Source organism: Bidens hawaiensis, unplaced genomic scaffold (genome assembly GCF_021521415.1).
Source record: "Bidens hawaiensis isolate Kalapana, Puna unplaced genomic scaffold, B.hawaiensis_p1.1 tig00002423_1, whole genome shotgun sequence".
In the NCBI taxonomy this organism is placed as follows: Eukaryota; Viridiplantae; Streptophyta; class Magnoliopsida; order Asterales; family Asteraceae; genus Bidens; species Bidens hawaiensis.
Genome location: NW_027491133.1, coordinates 1,517,904 through 1,525,814, shown reverse-complemented (window position 1 = coordinate 1,525,814; position 7,911 = coordinate 1,517,904). Strand labels below are relative to the sequence as shown.

Here is a 7,911-nt window from a genome sequence, read left to right as displayed (position 1 = left end):
TAGAAGTCTTGATATGCTGGCTTGGTGGAGAGGTAAGGAGGATGAGTTTCCGATCCTCGCCGCCATGGCCAAAGATTTACTAACGGTCCAAGCTTCCACGGTAGCTTCGGAGTCTGCTTTTTCTGTTTCTGGCAGGGTTATATCGATTAGGAGGACTCGACTCACTCCACCAGCTGTAGAGATGTCGATTTGCTACAAGGATTACTTGGACTCTTTAGATAGGGCACAACATCAACGCTCACTCGAGGGGGAAATGGAGTATGAGGCGGCCTTGTATGAAGACGAGGTCAATCAAGGACACACTCAACCAATGACCGATGAAGAAGCCGCGTACGACGATTACCTAAGGAATAGCTCGGGATCGGGTAGCGAAGAAAATGAGTAACAAACATCAACTTGTTAATGTAATCGTGTCTAAGCATTCTTTAATGTTTGTATTTTTGAGTTACGAATATGCGATAACGATTTAATGTTTGTATTTTTAATGTAAAAGCTATAAATGAAAGTTATGTGTTTTTAATCTTCCAAGCAAAGAATGCTAACAACGAAACCCTAAACCCTAAACCCTAAAGCAAAAAAAAAAAAAAAAAAAAAAAACCGGTTAACCGGTTAGACCGGTTATTAAAAACCGGTTGTAAAAAAACCGGTTTAATAACCGGTTCTAACCGGTTTCTAAACCGGTCCAAACCGGTTTGGCCGGTTTGAGTTTTCATTGACAAAAACCGGTTAATAACCGGTCCGGTTATTAACCGAACCGGTTTTTTTCTGGATAAAAAAAACCGGTCCGGTTAATAACCGAACCGGTTTTTTCAAAAAAACCGATTTGTGCACCTCTACCTCCGCCGCATCGAAAATCGAACTGTTTTCACATTCTCCGGCCACCACCACAATCTGAAAATTTAAACAAAAAAATAAAAATTTATTGAAATAAAAGTAGATTCAACTTAATTCACATTAATTATTTTATATTATACCTCTGGAAGATTTGAATGACCTCTTGCAGTGTAGAATAGCACTCTGTATCCCATCCTCGTGCTGTATCAACGAATCGTCACGGCGTTTTGACGGTATTGCCCCTGGCGTTGCCACGCTGGCGGTGGAGGTTACAGCCGTGAATGCTGGTGAAGCAGACAAGGTTTTACCTAAATGCTTACACACAACGCGAAGTCCAGCCGGTAAATTACCTTGCTTCAGTCCTTTAGAAGTAACCGGAAGTAACGGTGGCTCTAAACCTTCAGAAACCGGTTCTTTCTCTCTCCTAGGGTTTACACACGGTGTATTTTTTTGCTCCTCCGGTGTTAAATTAGGTTTGGTAAACGTTAGGTTTCCGGCGAGCTTTAACTTCTCGCCGTATTTCTGCGAAACACGAACGTATAGAGGCTTCACTTTACGTAAATACTTTTGCATCGTTCTTTTGTAAACTTCTTATCCTCCGTCTGGTTATTATCGGTTTGTTGCTTCTTTGAAGGTTTTGAGCTGTTATGTCTTTTAAATAATGAAATAATCGGCACCTCTTCAACATTAAACCTCACCGTCATTGACTTGCCGGATTCGCCGGAACTAGTACTTTCTCCGGTAACACTAGCCGGAGCTTCTTCTTTCTTCGATTCGGCGTTTAATTTCGTTTTCCGAAACTTCAACATCATAACTCGAAACTTCGTAGCTGATTTCATCAACGCCAGACGAAGCTGCGGCGGATTTGAAGTAGTCTCCGCCGTCTGGTCCACCGGAACAAACCCGCCGTTGAAAAACAACTCGTCGGACGGCGAGGCTGACACGTTGACGTCCGCCGTACTGTCACCACTTGAACCAGACATAAGCGTAAAGTTCATTTCAGATCCACCAGAGTCTTCTTCATCATCTTCTTCAATATCTTCATCTTCCACATAAACGGCACCGTTTTGAGTTTCTACATTTTTGTCATCTTCTGGTGGTAAAGTGAACTCTAGGTCAAAAAACGGTCCGTGATCATCTTCTTCTGTTTCTGAGGTTTGACTGGTGGCGCCGGTAACAATGGTGGTGGTGGTGTTAGCATTGTCAGCGGTGGCATTGGTTCTCCAGTATCTTAATAATGTTAATGCTTCCATAGTTGGGAAAGCCAGAATCCGAAGCAACCTGAAAGAATATTGAAAGTAGGGGTAAAAAGGGAAGACGACGGAGAGAGTTGGTGGGTTTAGTGAAGTACAGAGGCAGAGCAGTGAAATAAAGCTGGGAAAGAGAGAGGTTCATTAAATAAATAAATATTATTATTATTATTTGGCAATATTATGTATTTAACGTTTTATTAAAATATAATAATACCACAAGGTTATGTTGATTGTTCTTCAGATTTGATTTTTCAGTGAATGTATGATGAAGATTATAGGTGGTAAATAGGTTGGGTTGGGTTGGGTTGGGTTTGGTCGAACGGGTTATGGGTTGAAATGAGTTATTGGTTAAAACGGATTTGGATCAGAATGAGTTAGGGTTAGAACAAGTCAATTAATAAAAAGTTGTTTTGGTTTGAGTCGGAACAAGTTAGGGTCAAAATGGGTTTCGGGTGGTTTTTTTTATGGAACGAAGACAACCGCGGAAACTTTTTAGTGTTTTTAGAATTTTTGTTTTTATATATATTTTGAGTTACGACTTTTTAATTATTTTTTTTTAACTTTTTTTCTGAAGGGTTTTCTGTTAAGAGAAAAAAAACCCTCAACTATTATATGGCAATATTTAGTATTTAACGTTTTGTTAAAATTAATAATATCACATGGTTATGTTAAATGTACTTTTGATTTGAATTTTCAGTGAAGGTAGGATGAAGCTATAGAGACACAATTACACCTACAGTATAAACTTTATTGTGAAAATTGTTAGTCGGACATTAAGGTGGAAACTAGCGATACATTAGGATTATTTGAATCGGACTTTAATGTATAGTTTTCCATTTTATATTCACATACATTTTTATATGTAATTTTTAGTTTTATATACACACATTTTTATATATAAATTTCAGTTTTATATATACATATATACATTTTGTTTTGACCGGAACCTCGTCAGAAAACGCTGACTAAGTCAATTAATCATGATTTTGGTCGGATTTGACCGTTGACCGATTACTTGGCCAACTAGCTCAACATTAATTAGTGGAGTGGGGACTAGCGAATAATCGACACATAGTCGGGATTTTTACAACACTGACTATATAAGGTGGAATGGGATTGATGGTTAAGACTTAAAGATTTTTGAGGTCTTATATTTGAAATTTGACTCAAGCGGGTTTTCTATAATGGTAAGTTTCCTCTTTGATAGTGTTCATGGATGAGTGAGGTATGCACCGTCAAAATCAGTATGGACGGTTAACATGACGTTTCAAAAGGACTCACTCGAGTATATGTGATTGTTCCATATGTTATTAAAAAACAGGGAGAGCCACATACTCGAATACAAACACAAAATACCAAGAGCTACATGTTTTTGAGGGGAAAAAGACTATGAAAATCAACAAAATTTTAACTTCATTCAAACAAAGAATATGACAACCGTTACCAAATGCAAATGCAAATGCAAATGCACATTATATATATATTAAAAAGGATTATTGTGTCATGTCTTTTAAAATTCACTATTCATGAAAATTTCAATTCTCATCCACACACGTACTCTCACATCTGTCTTCTCATTGTAAATGACTCAAATACTCTCATCTGACATCTCTCATTCATTCATCATCTATGTTTATGTCATCTCTCTCCTTATTATCACCGCTCTGAATCGGGTGGGAACCGACCACCGTCTGCTTTTGCCGGATTTCGATATCAAACCTTTGGTGGTGGTGGTGCTGGTCTGGTGGTTTAGTCGTCGTCATCGTGGGCGGCTTGGTCTTTGTGGTATGAACCCTAAATCGCATGTGTATTTTCCGTGACCGTTGGTGGCGGCGGGGTGTTGTGGTTTAGCGGAGTTATCCATGGCGTGTCTGAGGTAAGATACGGCAATTGCCTTTGGTGAATGCTTTCTTCCATTTCTTAATTTTGTTATTGTTAGGGTTTCTTTTTTAGGTTTCTGCAATTCAGAGGAAGAAACATCGTTTGCCTCGGGTAATTTCTTGCTACAATTCTTTACTAGGTTTTCTCAAAAATGTGTTGCATGTTTGTTTGTTTATAAGCTAGTCAAAAATGTTGCTGGCAAACAAACATTATAGTATGGGATTGCATATCAATTTCCCCCATTCTAATAGAAGAAGAATAAGGATTTAGAAATTATATAACAATAGAGGCACTAACCTGGTTAATCTGGTATACGTTTTTGTTTTATGCTTACTTCTGTAACCATTTTTAACTAATGACTTTACTCAATATGTCTTCTACGTTCTACAACTTTGGTATATGTTTTTGTTTTCAACATATATTTTCTAAACATGTTCAACTAATACTTTGCTTAAAGTATCTTCTATAGTTTTGTAGTTGCTTAGTTATTCTAATGTAGTTAATTTGGTATGTTAACTAACCAAACTTAGTTTGATTTGCTTATAAATTAGGACATTAGTTTGGTTAATATATAGAACAAGTATTTCATTTCAATTAACTGAATCCGTCTAATAAATTGTCTAAATGGTTATTGGCTTAATTTTTAATGCCTGATTTGATTTGGTTTTAGAGAAACTGAGCTCGAGAAAAGGACGGAGCTGCGACCAACATGTAACCCATGGTCTACCTTTTGTGGCGATGGATTTGTGGTGGCAATGGCCTTTTGTGCTTACTGATTGTGGTCTACCCGTTTAGTTATGAGCATGTGATGATGATCGTCTATCGTTGCCGGGTTCTAACTTAGAACTCTTGGTGGCGGTGGAATCGTAGTCGTAGTTGGCCATTGTGGTATATGGTTGACTGGGCCACGATTGTCCACCGGTCTTTTACCGGGGGCTTTACACTCGAGTTTGGGCCCGTTTGCTTGCTAAAGGCGATGATGAATATGTATATAAGCCTACAATCATGAACATCTATCGTTGTCGGATTCGAACTTGAAACACTTGGTGGCTAGGGAGTCGTGGCCATTGTTATATATATATATATATATAGGGGATGGATCTTGCGAGAAGTGATATTACAGCGAGAAGTGCGAGAAATGAAGGCACAACTCTATTAATCCTTAAATTCACTCCCTTTCATATGATGTTATATACATATATGTAGGTTGGTTGTATTTATGTCTTAATTACACATTCAAACCTATGTACCTACACACGTACAAACATACATACACATATACAAACATACGTACGCACACACATACATATGCACCTACACAACGCACCTACACATAAGAAATGGAGTGAAATTAGGGATTAATGGAGTTACACCTTCATTTCTCGCACTTCTCGCTGTAAAAAAACTTCTGAAATGATCCAATACCTATATATATATATATATATGTTTTCTTTGGTCATTGCTGCCGTGTTCCAGCTATTGTCTCTTGGTGGCAGCTGGCGGTTAAGGTTCCAACTCAGGTCTATCGTTGACACACCCATAATTGTTGGTCGGTGTTTTGTCAGTGGCTTTACACCCGACTTTGAGTTCGTCTGCTTGCTAAGGGCGATGATGATTATGTATTTGAGCCTATAACGATGAAAGTATATTGTTGCTAGGTTCAAATTTGGAAATGGTGGATGTGTTTGATAACATATATATGTGTGAACTTGTTTTCTTTGGTTGTCATGCTTTCTTCTATTTATCTTTAGTCTTTGCCAGCATGTAGTGTTGGGTCTATTTTAACTTTTTTGTAATCTATTGTTATAAAAATAAGTTTCTTTTACTTCACAAGATATATCAAAGTTGATTCAAATGTCGCACAAGAATGTTTGCAAGGCATTTATTTTATACATTTTTGTCAATGGAGTACTTCTATGTTTAAACGGTAATTGATTAGTAGATTATGTACTCCATAGTCACAATAAATGATTGTGGAGCCTATGATCATAGTTGAGACCTGGAATCAAGTCGCGCTCTTATCGATTGCCGCTATCGTTGAATACTCTAATCGAACGGCCTGGCAACGCAGGATCAAAATACTTGTTAGGATATTAAAAAGGAACATAATGTGTTTTGTAACAAATAAAGTTTTTAATTGTAGTAGTAACTTTTTAATTGAAATAAAAGTATAAACATCAAAATTAATCTATTAAAATCAGGAAGCAATGGAGATACGATACATCATACATGTGAAAGCCATACGTTTTACTTTTGAATCTGCATAAATTCTGTTTCTTTAACACATAATTTATGCAAAAGCTAATACTTTCATGATATTAGTGTTGCATTGAATGCATAAAAGAGGCTATAGAAACCCAACATACCGTATTTTCTTGTTTCTTTAAACCTTGTGAGTAGTGAGACTTGAGGTGATGATGCATCATCCTTGTCATTTCATCTTAGGATGGATGGGGTGTCACACCACGATCAAAAAAACGGCGAAACATGTCGCGACGAGACGTTTGATTGGAAATGAACACAATGACACTATTAAGGCCACCCGTAGTGGGCGACCAAATCCGGCGAAATTTGAGCGATAGGGGCTACAACACCACACACCCCCCCCCCTCGGCGGCGAAATGTGGGGCGATAGGGGGGCAACTATTTGTCGGGCGAAAATAATAATTAAGTATTATTATATATGTTTGTGTGTGGTATATATATATATGTATATATGTATATGTATATATAGGGGTTGGTTAACGTACAATAATTACTTATCATACATTACGTACGCGACCTTCCAGAGCGTTAGATTAAAAAACACGCGGTGACAATTTCGTAAATAACCCAACAGTAGTTCGCGATCAAAATTCGTCGATTACAAATCGACTCTGATCCAAATTCAGAACTCGTCGCTTAATCTAATCCAATTTCTAAAATCTAATCACAGCTTAAAGTATGAAATATCTAAAGTCAAAAACCAAAACAAAATCGAACGACGTTGAACATCAAGAAATCTTCAAAATTGATCAAAATTTGATGATTTAATCAATCGAATTAATATGTAGAAGTATTTAGATTCATCAATCGATTATGGAATTGCATAAATAATGCACTCAGTCGAGCTCTGGTTAGGGTTCAAAATATTATGTTTAAACGTTCTAAAACAAAACTGAAAACCTCTAAACGTTCTGACCAGAAAAGAACATCATTAAACGTTATAATACATTCAAAGAACGTCTGAGTGTTAAAAAAATAAACATCTTTAAAGTTCTAATACGTTCAAGGAAGTTCTGGTTGTTCAAAAAAAATGAACCTCTTTAAAACGTTCTAATACGTTCAACAAAGTTCTGGGTGTTCAAAAAAGTTTAGAAGTTCTGAACTTCTAAACTAACAAAAAAAAATTAAACACCTGTAACATGAAATTGAACACTGAAATCACTTCATATAATCTCGTAATCATCAAACAATTATCAATCGACCGTCAGTTTGATCATCGATTCGATCATATGAACAAAATATGGAACGCCTACAACTGGGTTTCTGCAAATGGCGTATTTCAATTCAAAATCAATTGAAGTGTGTGTCTGCAAATGACGCCGGTGACGATGGTTGAATCGATGCAACGGTTACTTAGGATGAAAACGATTTGAAATAATTTACAAATTTGCCACAGCGTGTTTTTTTGAAATATAGGGTTGAGGGTGTCGCATACGCAATGTACGATAAGAGATTATTGTATTTAATCCTTTATCTGTATATATTAGCCTACAACACCATTACACCCCAAAAACAAATTCATATCATTTGCTGACTGGGCGCCACGTGTCGCAATTCGCCCAATTTGTAGCCCCTTTACTACACATAGCCTAAGTGACAATAATTAATTTATTCATTTCATTCAATAACTCAAGTACAACTTGTTCAACGATCAAAATACAAACAATTACAATAATAT

General features: G+C 36.9%; 1 pseudogene; it reads right to left on the bottom strand.

Moving 5' to 3' along the window:
- Nucleotides 1–865: 865 nt before the first annotated feature.
- Nucleotides 866–2,191, bottom strand: LOC143619227 (putative membrane-associated kinase regulator 2; annotated as a pseudogene).
- Nucleotides 2,192–7,911: the final 5,720 nt, after the last annotated feature.